The sequence below is a fragment of the Ochlerotatus camptorhynchus genome, unplaced genomic scaffold (assembly GCF_037179485.1).
Source record: "Ochlerotatus camptorhynchus isolate MF236.1 unplaced genomic scaffold, CSIRO-AGI_Acam_v1.1 ptg000129l, whole genome shotgun sequence".
NCBI lineage: Eukaryota > Metazoa > Arthropoda > Insecta > Diptera > Culicidae > Ochlerotatus > Ochlerotatus camptorhynchus.
This window is the reverse complement of record NW_027040619.1, coordinates 893,029-908,225: the sequence shown is the minus strand read 5'-3', so window position 1 is coordinate 908,225 and position 15,197 is coordinate 893,029. Positions and strand designations below refer to the sequence as shown.

Genomic DNA, 15,197 nt, shown 5'->3' with positions numbered 1-15,197 from the left:
TTCCTTGTGTAGAAATGTGATAACCCAAGAAGTCTATTTCCCTAGCGCCTGTGATAACTTTGTCAGCATTCAGTAGTATCTTGTACTGCTTCAATTTGTTATACACCATCAAAGTTCTTTCACGAAGCTCAGATTCGTTTCTAGCGGGGATCAGAATGTCATCGATGAAAATAATAAGCCATGGAAGATCAGCAAAAACCGTCTCCATAACTTTTTGAAACAACTCAGGAGCAGCAGAAAGTCCAAACATGAGCTTTTTATAACGGAATAAACCAAGGGGGGAAATGAAGGTGGTGATGTATCGACAATCTTCTCGAAGAAGAACTTGATGGAAAGCTTGTCGAATGTCAAGTTTAGTGAAAATTTGATTTCCTCCGATTTTCTTCGTTATTTGCTCGAGTGTTGGAAGGGGATGGACTTCTCTAACTATTGCTTTGTTAGCCTCCCGGAGATCTACAATAAGTCTGACCTCATCGAAGCTTTTACGCTTTACTAACATTGGAGAGACCCATTCAGAAGCTTTATTGACACGTTCAATGATGTCCTGCTTCTCTAGCTCCCGAAGTTTTTTCAAGGCCAATTCTTCAAGAGGAAATGGTATGCGACGAAGGCTTTGGCGGACTGGAGTTACAGTTTTATCGATTTTGATATTAGCAACAATACCATCCATATATGGGAACGATTCATCATTCACTGCTTGCAAAAATTTCACCAATCCAAGTTTGACTGCTGTGTCACCTGAGAGAAGCGAGCATTTCCCATTCTGGATCACGTAGAACGTAGTGTCGGTACTCCGACCGTCGATCATAGCTTCTGCGTCGACTTCACCAAGCACTTTCAACGGTGTATTTATCCCATAAGCATTGAATACTTTGCTGCTTCCTCTCCTGATAGAGTATGTTTCAAACCCAACGCGTTTTAACGTAGCCCAATCCGCTTCGCTTAAAACGTCTTCGTCTGCTCCTGTGCCAATCACGAACTTCAAACAAACTCCTCCAACAGATACTGGAACCAGCTTCTTTCCTGCTCCTAGATGGAAAAGATCAACTACATCTGAGTTGCGCTCGGTCAGTCTTGTAAGCGGTCACGGCAGTCGATTATCACAAAAAATGTGTCGACTACCGTGACCGCCTCCGACACTTGCAAAACAAGCTATCATAGTACAGTACCAAACTCAAATGTCATTTGACAGGCTTTGTCATACGACACTGTCGCCGAAGACCGTCACGAATGTATGTATTTTAGTTTCTCTCATTATAAGAGCTGCTGATGTTGTGCTTGTGTGAATTCTGAAAAAATCAAGCAATGATGTCCTAGGAATAACATTTCTGATCAGAAATGGTTTAATTTACACCAAACTGAGGAATTAGAACAAAATCACTCATATCATATGATAGTTATTTGAACATTTTCTTTTTGCTCGAATGTTATTCTACCGGTTGTGTTGTGTGAGAGAGACGACGGTAGAGCATGAGAGTACGAATAAAAACAGACTGTCGCGCATGACAACGAAGCGAGTGTCGTAAAAAACGTCAACAGTTTCAACCTCTGCGCTCGGTTCCATCTACAGATACTTCTCGTACGAATCGCTTTTGTTTACGGGAAGCTCCGAAACGATTGTACTGGGACGGTTGTCCGTTGGTCTTCTTCCTTTTTAGAAAACAGCAGCGAGAAAAGTGTCCCACTTGACCACAACTTCTGCATTCGAGTGATTTGGCTGGACACGATGGATCTTTCGAATCATGTCTGCCATTGCATCGGAAACATCTGAACCGCCTTGGTCCTCCGAGTTTGGAGCGTACCTTCAAAATTGAATCTTCATTGGCCTCCGTTTCGACAGCGCTGACTTTTTGTAAGTTTCCGTTCCGATTGTCCAAATCGCTCATCTGTATTTGAACAGACTCGTGGGTACGACCGATCGCTACGATCTCCTTGAAGTTAAAGTCTTTTTCCAGGCACTTCCTCTTCAGACTCACATCCGTTGTAGTTGTAATAATTTGGTCGCTACCATGCTTTACAGCTGATCTCCAAAATCACAGTAGGCTGCCTGCTTTTTCAGTCTGATGACAAAAGTGTCAAACTTTTCACCTACAGCTGGTTTCATCTCGCGAAACTTCTGACGTTCGAACGTTTTCGAGAGTCTCGGTACAAAGTAATCGTCCAACATTGACATGGCAATGTGGTACCGGTTCTCCATAGCGTGTGATTCGTCAACATGAACTTGCTTGACCACTTTCCGGATGTCTGGTCCACCGAACATCATCAGGGATTTGAATTTTTCCTCCTGATTGTCAACGTCCTTCCATGCTAGGTATGCTTCAAAATGTTCACGCCACTTCTCCCAGCGGGCAGACACTGGTCCGTTGGCATCTTCGGCAAACGGAGGGATCAACTGGTTTACCTAGAAAACACGCATTTTAAGGTACTTTACGAGCTACACTACGTCTGTGACGTTTTTTTTCAAAATTCATGTGATCTGTGTACTACACAAAACTCAGGTTCCGCACTGAAATACATATACACAGTATCACTCTGCGTACTTCATCCCAAATGTTGGGTTCCGCATTTAACATTCTCTAAGTTCAGATTTACTGCGTACTACATCCTTAAACGTCGGATTCCGCTTAAAATATCTCATATTTTCCTGCGTACTTCATTCCAAACGAAAGGTTCCGCTTTCTTTCACATTAGGAATTTCTGCGTACTGCATCCCATGAAACATTGGGTTCCACATAATGATACTTTTTACATATTTCACTGCGTACTTCATCCCGTTGCTATGGGTTCCGCGTATTTTGTTTAGAATTTTCCAGAATCACCGGGTCTCACGTCATCAACAAAATTGTTTTAGTGAGAATCATCCCTAAGCGATTAGGATTTTCATTCCGAAAAAAAAAATACCCTGAACTGCCTCTATTTCTTAGGATGTTAAATTCCGGGTTTACGGGAGAAATTGAAATTCAATTTTATCAGGCAAAATCATCCCTAAGAATTTTCTACCCACGGAAATGATTTCAGGTTTGGTACATTAGAATTTTCCACTGCAGACTCTCTCGAAAATCTGCTTTATCACAAGTACTCACCATAGGCCAAGCCATCTCACGGGGGTCCGAGTAAAATTTTCTGGGGTGGAGTGTCCAAATCCGTGGGTAACTTTTATCGCTCGTCGCCAAAATGTAGAAACGTCTGGTTCGGTCCGAGGTACAACTGATAATGAATATTTATTCTCATGCTTTAAGGTTGTTACAAAACCAATGGTTGTTTAGATCCTACACCTTAAGTTCACTGGAGTTCGCTGGACCGGAGAAGTTATTGAAACATTCTTAAATTTATCGAAACTTACTCCACAATCTGGACTTTTCTGAAGTTTCAGAACTTCTTTAAAGTTCCTGCAGCTAGTGTGGATCCGCAATCAAAATCTGGAAGCATCCCTGAAGTTCCGGGAAAGTTGAAAAAACTGGCGGGAAAAGATGGAAGAATGGAAGAATCATTCGAGCGAAGGTTGAAGAAACTTCCAAGGAAAGTCGAAATATGTTTCCGAGAGGAATCGTAAAATAACTTACGATGTAAATTGGAAGAAAATTCAGGAAGTTAAATAATGTTTAAAAACGTATTTCCCGATTCCCCCGGAATTACCAGAAATAGCCATCGACTGTTTATTGATTCATGGGTAGCCAAAAACGGTGAGGAAATTGAAACATTAATCGAAAGAGTATCCGTAAGACATGATTTTTTTAAATTTTATTGGCTCCAAAAATTTGAAAAATTTCGAAGGATACAAGCCTCTTACAATAATTTTCTCTGAAATTCGAGCGTGAGCTGACAATAATGATTTTTATTATTTAATAAAATCGGTATAAATCGGTATAAAACCTCAAAAATCGGTATTCTGAGGAACTCGGTATAAATACCGAGAAATCGGTATATCTGGCATCGCTGATGCCTGTTGAAAGAAATTAATTTTGGCGTCTTTTTCATCTCCGTGTAGAGAATTCTGGAACGACGTTTGACGTTATTCTAGGATGCTTTTAAGTTCAGCGGAAGCACAGACAATCAGACGTAACATTTCGTTCTGGATTAGCGTAAATATGATTAAATTTGGTATTTACCCGATGGCATCGGATCACCTTTGACATTTCGAAGCAACCGATATACCTTGTATGCAACATTTGTTGCAATTAATCAATCAAATTTATTTGCCCCATTCAATAGTTTAGCTCTAGCAAGGTGTCCTTACTGAGTTCCGTGATCATGTTTTCAATAAAAAAATGTTAAAAAAAAAGTTACGTCTCTATTTGAAGTGTCAATACCGGTTTTCGGTTCTCACAAGGGGTTGGTCACTCCGCACAGTGTGCCAATAACAGAATATGGGCACACTCATTGGCACTTTTTTCTCTTCTTTATTTTAGTGCATTTTAGCCATTGGCTAGTTCTTCACTTTGCAGGAAAATATAAGAGGTGTAAGGCCTGGCCTGCCTTGGGAAAAACCACAGTTGGAATTTACAGACTTTTGGTTGGACGAGATTTAAAATTTGGGAAACACAGAAGAACAAACTAGACCATTGACATTGAGTTAACTTATTGACTAATCCGAACAAGGCAGAGCTGCCGCCGTCCGACGGCCGAAAGGAAGGAATCAAACTTTGAAAAACAAACCAGCGTCCTTTAGGAAGGAGATCAGGGTAGCCAGGAGCGAAGGTTCGTCGCCCAGTATGTCGCCGATATTCCCCGAAAGGCCGTAATGTTACCGCACGAGAGGATTTGTTCGACGGTGGCTGGAATATTACAGACGACGCAGGCCTTGCGGAAAACTCCTCTGCCGAAATCGTGTGAAAGCCGGGTGTGACCTGGGCGAAGCCTGGAGATGACTCTTTGCTCCTTCTGGTTCCCAAGGTCCTTCCATGGACGCGTGCTCTCCTTGCTTTTCCTTAGAAGTGGTCCTTGGTTTGCCAACCATGCTTCTTGCCACTTAGCCTGCATGGAAGTTTCGACCCATCGCTTGATGTCCGGAAGGGGAACTTCTTTGGAGTACCTGGCACCAGATGGTCCTGCCCCGGCCAGTCTGTCAGCGTCAGAGTTGTCAGTGATGCCACAATATCCCGGAACCCAAGCGAATACTGTGTTGAGGGGGGGGGGCATGTCTGATGATCCCCTGAATCCACGGATGAGTGGGCATGTTGGACCGGAGAGCAGAAATTACCAGTCATGTCGGAGGAAACCTCATAGGAAATGTTACTTAAAACCGGCTGAAATGCCGTCATGTAAGTACGAATTACTTAGGGAAACGGTGTTGAACCAGTTTCTGCTCCGGTAGAATGAATCCGGAGCAGGCAATTTCCATGTCCTTGAAACAAAATCAAAACAAAAACCCTCCCCGCAACTGAAAATTCCGCCGAGTGGATTTGACTCAGTCTACGTGAGAACGTCGTTTACTCAAAAGTGAGTCAACATAAGGCTACTCAATTTTGAGTAGCCCTACTTGCCGCTAAGATGAGTACATTCGACTCAATTTTGAGTTAACCAGAATAAGCGTTTAATACATTGTTTGCTGTTAACCATGTTTATTTATTTGACCATTGATTTGATATTTAATTGCTGCTCGGAGACGAGCCAGCCAACGGCTGAAAGTCTCCTTAATAAAGATATAAAAAAAAAAAAAAAATTAATTGCTGATTGTATTCGGTCGAATTTCATTTTGGTTATGTTTCAAATCAATTTGGATCAATTTCATTTTGGTTGTGTCAAATCTATGTATCAATAAATAATTAAAACCACAATAAAAAACCATCGCAAGTAGAAATAGGTCCAGCGACATTTCTGAACATTAGGAAACTTATTTCCGGAACTCAGGAATAGGAAAATCAGTTCTTCATATAAGTGAGGAAAACCACAACTTTAAAATTTCGTTGTCTTGAAATAACAAATATCTCACCTCAAATATATTAAGGTAGGTCGTCCACTGGAAACCACAAATTTAAAATTTCCACGGACTGACATCACAGAGATGTTATCTCACATATCATTGAAGTAGGTCATTTCGAAAACTCGCAAATATATTTTCGGATCTGTGAAATGGTCACAGTAGCCATGTCACAAGGTTTTTCACCGGAGATGTTCAGTTGTCCATGTAAATAATGCAAACATCAATTTAAATACTTTCTAGGGCTGATATTTAATCCCGAAAATAAATAAAGTTATCTAGTGGTGAAACGTTGTCATTAGATAAGAGTGCACGAAATTTTATATTTTTGAGCGAAGTTGGCCTCTGAGAAGGCCGATAAGAAATAAGAATCTTGCGCGATGAACCATAGATCTGGGTCTAGTTGCCCGATTTTTGTTCCTCATACACCATTCGATGAGTAATTATCTTTTCTATCAACACTTTGTACCTGGATAACTGGCTACCCTGAGGCTATAACTGGCTACCCTGAGGCTACATTACTACCCGCCACCCCGCTACCCATAATTCAATACGCCAAGAACGTAAGACTTTATCTTGGCGTCGTAAAATGAGAAAACCATGCTGCTGGTGGTCGAAAGAGAGTATTCTGAAAATGCTTGACCAGAGGGTCATGCAGTTCAAAGTGGAGAAAGTTATTATTGAGGAAATCTTCCCGTTAATCATGTCATACTTCGAGTCCTATGAACTTCTTTGAACCCTAATAAAGTCAAATAAACTATTCGAGAAGTCTTATGAACCAAATATTAGACGTTACGTCAAGCAGTGTGATGTCAGCTTAACTCGATGGAAATACAGGCTACTTGGACCACTCTCCCTGTTCATGGATCCACTCAAAGTTGTAGGTGGCTTCAGCCATTGCCGAAGAAAGTGAGATGAAATTGGTCGCCAAAAATCAGATCGACACAAGGGGTAAGTCACTCAGCACATTGTGCTTCGGCACAGCTTGGGCACATCCATCGGCTTACCTTCGGCACAATCTCGTAGGCATTGTATTGTTGTATTGGAAGCACTGCTGAACATTTGTCATTGAAGTTGTTCACAACATTACGTGCTGTTTTTCTGTATTTTTAGGAACATCCTCTAATTGAATAGACCAGCAGTTCATTTCTCGGTTCACTAATAGATCTAAATACGAAATGTAGGTTCTAGAGTGGGCTCAAGAAAAAAAGGCTGTTAATCAGACCCCATTAGCACCCTTAATTCAAATAATGCTGCAATTCACACAAAATAAACTACAAGTCATATTCATCATCCTCTATATTCGGTATCTAACAATGTTCCCCACCGGTTCCATCTCTTTCCGGCCGCTGATAAACCGTTGCTTTTCAACATCATGAAAGGCTAGGTTTCTGAACTGCCTTTGAGGGCATTATAAAACCCTAAAACACAGGACTTTTATTATCATATGAACACAAAACACCACATTTTTGCACACCCGCCAATTCTCGCGTCATCCTCAATCCCATTTTTGCATGCGATTTCAAACCAAAACATTCAAGGTGTCAGAAATACTGGGTTGCCGGGATGGGTTTTTTACAAACAATCGCAGCTTGCTCTATGACCGGCACAATCGGCACACCTGCGGCACACTGACAAAAAAGATGACCCATCTTGCAAGATGATGCGGAGTAACCTACCCCTTGGATAGACAGTTGTTTTCTAGTTATTACTTTATGTGTCCATGATCAAGAAAAAGGAAAAAAATAAAACGTTCAATTTGGGCACTCTTAAGCAAGGGCAATTAATTTTCATCACCTTTTAAGCTGTCTTTGATAAGCTACAACGCAAATCAAAAAATTAAATTAAATGACTCGATTATCCAGGTAATTTGATTATCCGAACTGATTTTTTTTTCAACCATTCAGATAATCAAGTCCGACTTGTATTACCGGTAATGAGCTTCTCAATACCGAAGTGTACTCGCAAAAAGGGTTCGGTACTGACAAGCCTAGTCGCAATCAAGAAAAAATTGAGATCCGCTGTTGTAAAGAGAATGCCTGTCAGCGTTGGCAGAGTATTTTAAAGCTTATCGGTATCAAAGGTTTTAAAAAATCGGTATCAATCGGTATTTACTAATTTCATTAATTTTTAATTTTTGCCGTTTTTGAAAGCGAAATTTTTTATCTTTTGGATTGAAAGAAGAAAGAAGCTCTGCTGGAGGAAATTTGAGGAAAGTTCTGAGAGAAGTCGGAAAATCATCCGCGAAACTTTCAAGACATAAATTGAGAAACTTCTGGCGAAAATTTAAAGAAACATTCAGAAAAAATTCGGATTTCACATTCAAAGGAAGGCAGAAAAGTTTCGGAAATCGGAAATACATTCCAGAACTAGCCATTTAAAGGGGAAGCCACAAGGAGCGCGGAAAAACCTTCCAATAGAAGTAAAAAGTAGAAGGGTCTGTGCCTAGGGGCACGAACGGAAGCTTGACGTAGGACCGCTAGTGGACGGAATGAATGTGAAAAGCATTTAGTTCTTTTAATTGATCAATTATCTAAGAAAGATTACTGCAAATTTGGTACGCCTACAATACAAAAACGGAAAGAGTTGAGCTAATAACTCTTTCCGTTTTTGAATTGTAGGCGTACCAAATTTGCAGTAATCTTTCTCAAAGAGAAAGTTGATTAAGAGAATCAATCAAAATCACTTGCACCCCTGCTTCCAAGTTTGGTTACAAAATTACAACTCTGAAGAGCATTTTGTGTGGTCGTTGGGGGCTTGTGGTTCTGAATATGGACAAACAAGCACAGATAAATGCTATTCCAACTCTTTACTGATGTAAGCTTGAAGGCCCTGAAAAGGGCCGTTTTATTGAAGAGGACATCCATGGCCACTTACGCTTGGCGTGTTTAGTGTAGGTGACAGCATCACGGACCTCATTTTCCAGGAACACCTTCAGCACACCTCTTAGATCAGACCGGAGATACGTTTGACACCACCACGGCGAGCCAGATGACCGATGGCGGTTATCTCGAAGAACTTTGCGATGATGCTTGGCGCCTCCTTTACCACGACCAGTCAATTGTTGCTTGTTAGGTGTGAAGGAGTGGACTAGCCACCACCTTCCTACTGCTGCTATTGCTGTTCACCACGCCGTCCGAAGCGAAAATGAGCTAATGCCATACAGCAGCGCTCTTTTATATCTTTTCAGGTTAAAGCAGAATGATGTGCAAACAAGTGGTATAAAAGCTACAAAGACTCCTCCCATTATGAGTAGTTTGCTATCAAGTAGCGACACTGGCTCTTTTCCTTTTGCGTACACGGCGAATGAGAACGACCCAAATTTGAGTTTAGTTCACTGATAATCGCCTAAAGTGCAGGAACTCAGCGATGAGTAAATTTGTCTCATGGTTTCCTGTGGAAAACCTAAAAAATCTGCCAGAAAATGAGGAAATTGAAGAAAATTTTATTCAGTCTCGGAGTAGTACCAATAGACTGAGTGAATCCAATCTTTACTTTTCTCAAATTCGGAAATTTTTCCCTGGAAAATCCTGGAAAAACCTGGGAAAACATGAGGCAAATTTACTCCCCGCTGAGCTTCTGCACTTTATTTCTTATTTCTGAGATAACTAAACTCAAATTTGGGTCGATCTCATTCGCCGTGATATCACCTTGAAAGATATCGGCGCCGGTGGTTAGCGTGATAACATCTCACCCCAGCAGACCTGGGTCCAATCTCAGTCGGCGCCACCGGCATGTGCTAAGGCATAACATCTCTGATCACGCCTTCCTTCGGGAAGTAAAGCCGTTGGTCCCCCGTTGAGTTGTTGGGTCAATTGGTAGGGTCCAGGTGTGGGAGCTGCCTCCCTGGCGTCGGTAGCATTGGAGCTAAGTACGGAAAACAAATCTCGCTACATTTATCGATTCTCTTCATCGACACTCTCTTTCGTAAATAACTCGGCTTCACAAATGTTTCCTGCCGTCTTCGTCGAATTAGATGCTAGATTGTTGCTTCTTCCATCGAAAATTTCCAGCCGTGGCGATTCAAAGTTGATCAAGGTTGATCAAAATAATTTGTACCCCTGCTTCCAGTTTGATTACATGAGCATTTTGTGTGGTCGTTGGTTCTGAATATGGAAAAACAGGCAGATGAATTCTATTCCTACTCTTTACTGTAATAAGCTTGGTGGCCCTCAAAAGAACCGTTTTGTTGAAAAAGTTGGTGATGATTTAACCTCCGAAACCAAACAGAGTGCGTCTCTGTCACTTCAAAACGTAGATGACATCCATGGCCGCTGGTAGGTGACAGCATCACGGATCTCATTTATCAGGAACACCTTCAGCACACCTCGTAAATCAGACCGGAGATACATCAGATACCCCTACGGCGAGCCAGACGACGGATGGTGTTGAACTCGAAGAATTTGCGTTTGGTTCTGAATATGGCGATGAGTGTGCAAAATATTACGCAATTCCATCCTCCCTATGTGCACGCGCCTGAGGATCGGAGGCGAATCCCACTTCGACTTGTTTCGTCTACTTACTACTCTCTGACGACTGTGCTGGGGAAGCAGTAGCAAAGACATTTACCAGTTTTCAATAGTTTCTTGTTGAAAATCAACATTCGGAAACATTGTTATCGATGCGTAGCCATATTTCTGATCGATTGGTGATAATATTATTGAAATTGGACCAGGGCCAGCTGAGTTATTAACGTACAAAATCTTTCTTAATTTGTTACATGTTCCATTTTCGGTTTTCACAAAGTGTACCCCCATATAGAAATCAAAGACGTAGTCCTACGTCAAAAAAAAAAAAAAAAAACCAACTGAACAAAATTCCAGAAGTAGACGAAAGAAATTTCTGCGAGAAGTTTAATTGAACTTCCTGGAGAAGACGGAAGAAGCTTCCTAAGGTAGATTGGAAAACAAATTCTGGAAGTCTGAAGCCAGAAATGTCCCTAAAGTTTTTGGAACATTCCTGAAATGTACTTAGGAATATTCCATATTTCCTCGGGCTGTTTTGGAGTACTCTGATCATCTTTGAAATACTTGGAACTTCCCTGATTATAATGAGATTACCGGAATATCTCTAATCAACTTTGAAGGTCTTTAGACTTTCTTGAAGATTACGAAATTTCTTAAGCGCTTTCACAATTTTCTTGAATTTATTGTAACATCAGCATTAAAGTTCTCTGGTCTTCCCGATTTTTATAATTATTTAAAGTTATCAACACTGCCATTAATAAGCACGGAACTTCCCATAAAATGTTCTCACAATGTGCTATGTTCATGTAACTTCCCTTACATTTCTTAAATTTGCATGAGCCCCTCGGAACATTGCTGAAGTGTTCGGAATTTCAGCGATTTCCTTGAAATTTATTGATCTGACCTGATGTTCTCGGAGCTTCCTAAAGTTCTCTCAATTCTCCTGAAACTAATGGAACTGTTCTGAAAACCATTAAATTTTCCAGAAGTTCTTTGAAATTGTGAAGTATCCCAAATATTTATGATGTTTCCTTAAGTTCACTGGAGTTCGCTGGACCGGAGAAGTTATTGAAACATTCTTCAATTTATCGAAACTTACTTAAAAATCTGGACTTTTCTGAAGTTTCAGAACTGCTTTAAAGTTCCTGCAGCTAGTGTGGATCCGCAATCAAAATCTGGAAGCATCCCTGAAGTTCCGGGAAAGTTGAAAAAACTGGCGGGAAAAGATGGGAGAATGAAAGAATCATTCGAGCGAAGGTTGAAGAAACTTCCAAGGAAAGTCGAAATATGTTTCCGAGAGGAATCGTAAAATAACTTACGATGTAAATTGGAAGAAAATTCAGGAAGTTAAATAATGTATTTCCCGATTCCACCGGAATTACCAGAAAGAGCCATCGACTGTTTATTGATTCATGGGTAGCCAAAAACGGTGAGGAAATTGAAACATTAATCGAAAGAGTATCCGTAAGACATGATTTTTTTTTAATTTTATTGGCTCAAAAAATTTGAAAAATTCAGAAGGATGCAAGCCTCTCACAATAATTTTCTCCGAAATTCGAGCGTGAGCTGACAATAATGATTTGTATTATTTAATAAAATCGGTATAAATCGGTGTAAAACCTCAAAAATCGGTATTCTGAGGAACCTTATCTGTATATCGGTATCTAGTTCGGAAATCGGTATAAATACCGAAAAATCGGTATATCTGGCATCGCTGATGCCTGTTGAAAGTACTTAATTTTGGCGTCTTTTTCATCCCCGTGTAGAGAATTCTGGAACGACGTTTGACGTTATTCTAGGATGATTTTAAGTTCCGCGGAAGCACAGACAATCAGACTTAACATTTCGTTCTGGATTAGCGTAAATATGATTAAATTTGCTATTTACCCGATGGCATCGGATCACCTTTGACATTTCGAAGCAACCGATTTACCTTGTATGCAACATTTGTTGCAACTTATCAATCAAATTTATTTGCCGCATTCAATAGTTTAGCTCTAGCAAGGTGTCCTTACTGAGTTGCGTGATCATTAGAGTGATGCAAAATTTGAAATTTTCGCTCCACAATACTTAAACGATTCCAAATCTGATCCTGACTAACCTCTCAAAATTTGAACCCATTAGGTGAGAAACTGAGATGGCACAAACCATTTGAAGTTTGTATGGGAATTACTATGGTAAAACCAAGACATGAACACTATCTAATAATTCACCATATCGGTCTGTTACAAAAACTTTCAACTCACTTGTAGGAAATATTCCCAGCTACAACTTTGCTGAAGACCACTTTTTGATTAAATGCAAGCATTGAAAGTTATCAATGGTTCAATGCGCTGATGTCTTATGATCATGCTCAATCAACTGCTCAGCAGGCAACATTGGTGTTTCTGGGGCGTTGAATAGGACACAAAAATCATGGCTACTATGTCACACTGCAAAATACAGTGTTGCCTACAGAGCAGCTGCTTGATCATGTCATAAGTTTACCAATCTCTTAAATAATTAATAACTTTTTGCTGTCTCGTTTTACATAGAAACAATCTTCAGCAAAGTTGTAGCTGAGAAAATTTTCTATAAGAATGGCTATCGAACTGTTTTGCAGCTCAATATGGAAAAAGGCTAGAAGGCAATGAACAAAAAGTTGAGAGTTCCCATAGTAATTTACATGTAAACTTCAAATGGCTTGTGTGAAGTCTGTTTCCAACCAAATGAATTGTAACTTTGGGAGGCTAATCAGGACCCGATTTGAAACCATTTAAGCACTGTGGAGCGAAAAAGTCAAATTTTGCATCAGTCTAGTGATTATGTTTTCAATGAAAAGTTATTTAAAAAAAAGTTACGTCTCTATTTGAAGTGTCAATACCGGTTATCGGTTCTCACAAGGGGTTGGTCACTCAGCACAGTGTGCCAATAACAGAATATGGGCACACTCATTGGCACTTTTTTCTCTTCTTTATTTTAGTGCATTTTAGCCATTGGCTAGTTCTTCACTTTGCAGGAAAATATAAGAGGTGTAAGGCGCCTGCCTTGGGAAAAACCATAGTTGGAATTTACAGAGTTTTGGTTGGACGATATTTAAAATTTGGGAAACACAGAAGAACAAACTAGACCATTGACATTGAGTTAACTTATTGACTAATCCGAACAAGGCAGAGCTGCCGCCGTCCGGTAGAGATGGCCCGACGGCCGAAAGGAAGGAATCAAACATTGAAAAACAAATCAGCGTCCTTTAGGAAGGAGATCAGGGTAGCCAGGATCAAAGGTACGTCGCCCAGTATGTCGCCGATATTCCCCGAAAGGCCGTAATGTTGCCGCACTAGAGGATTTGTTCGACGGTGGCTGGAACAATACAGACGACGTAGGCCTTGCGGAAAACTCCTCCGCCGAAATCGTGTGAGAGCCGGGTGTGACCTGGGCGAAGCCTGGAGATGACTCATTACTCCTTCTGGTTCCCAAGGTCCTTCCATGGACGCGTGTTCTCCTTGATTTTTCTTAGAAGCGGTCCTTGGTTTGCAAACCATTCTTCTTGCCACCTAGTTTCGACCCATCGTTTGATGTCCGGAAGGGGAACTTCTTTGGAGTACCTGGCACCAGATGGTCCTGCCTGGCCTGTCAGCGTCAGAGTTGTCAGTGATGCCACAATATCCCGGAACCCAAGCGAATACTGTGTTGAAGGGGGGGGGGGGCATGTCTGATGATCCCCTGAATCCACGGATGAGTGGGCATGTTGAAAAACAGAGAATTGTGGCGGTAGGCTCAAGCTCGTTGGCGAGATCTGTCTCGCAATGCCTATCCCAACTCCGTTGTACGATTTGGACCCGTCTCCGCGACGGAATGTCCGAGTGCCGCCGTGTTGTCTCCTGCCCTAAACTGGTCCTTAATTTGGCGTTCGATGTTTAACGGTCTCGATTGCCAACTTTTTCCTCCCAGCCAGTGGCTATTGGCTATTAGAGGGAGGTCGATATTGGCTGTTTTACGGAGGATTATAAGATAGATCCATTCGTTACCCGATGTTTTTGCCAAGTAGGCAACCGCTTTGATGGCGACTGCGGTGTCGATTCGAAACAGGAAAGGAAGTACCCCAACTTCAGCGCAGGCTGTGTCAGCCGGCGTCGAGGGCAGGAGACCTGAAACTACCCGGATATAGCCATTGTAAACCGGTGCAAGGATTTGGAATAGTTTGTCCTTGGCCATTGCGGTGAGCTCCAGACCGTAGAGTAGACGGCTGTCAATAACTACCTTGGCTACATGCAGCCGGATAGCTCGGTTGTTTATGCGGGTCTTGCAACTATCCTTAACACTCTGGAAGTGTTGCGTGAAGGTTAAGTGTCGATTGGAGTTGGAACCCGGCTGAGGTCGACTCATTGGCACTGTTTGGCATCCATGGTTAGACATTTTTATAATCCTTAATGTTTCTGGCAGCACTGCACTGTACTGTGCTGAAAATTATCAACACCGCATGTATAACAACGATAACAACAGTCCACTCAATCAATCCCAGATATCTTATCCCTTCCAGATGCTTGATACCCTCTAGCTCCGTAGTCAAAATCGTTGCCCAGAGCTACAAACCCGTTCAAATGTCCTCATTTGAGCTCTATCCATTCCTCGATTCGATCCGTACATTACGAACAACTGATTGTGGACTAATTTCCGGAAGATCAATGGCCGATCCAAAACATCGGAGCAGCCAGAATTCCCTTCCAACTGAAGCTGCTCGTCGTGATTCTGAGCTCCACGGCGGTTGCTGCTGCTGCTACACTGGCCTGTCTTCCGTAAGTTGCAACGTTTCGTGCAAATCTAGGAAAATT

General features: G+C 41.5%; 1 protein-coding gene and 1 pseudogene across 2 annotated transcripts in view; both read right to left on the bottom strand.

The window, feature by feature from the left end:
* The window catches only part of LOC135700138 (chaoptin-like), a 247,733-nt gene that overhangs the window by 115,003 nt on the left and 117,533 nt on the right, over positions 1 to 15,197 (bottom strand). The window lies entirely within an intron of this gene.
* LOC135700124 (uncharacterized) lies at positions 585 to 3,095 on the bottom strand (annotated as a pseudogene).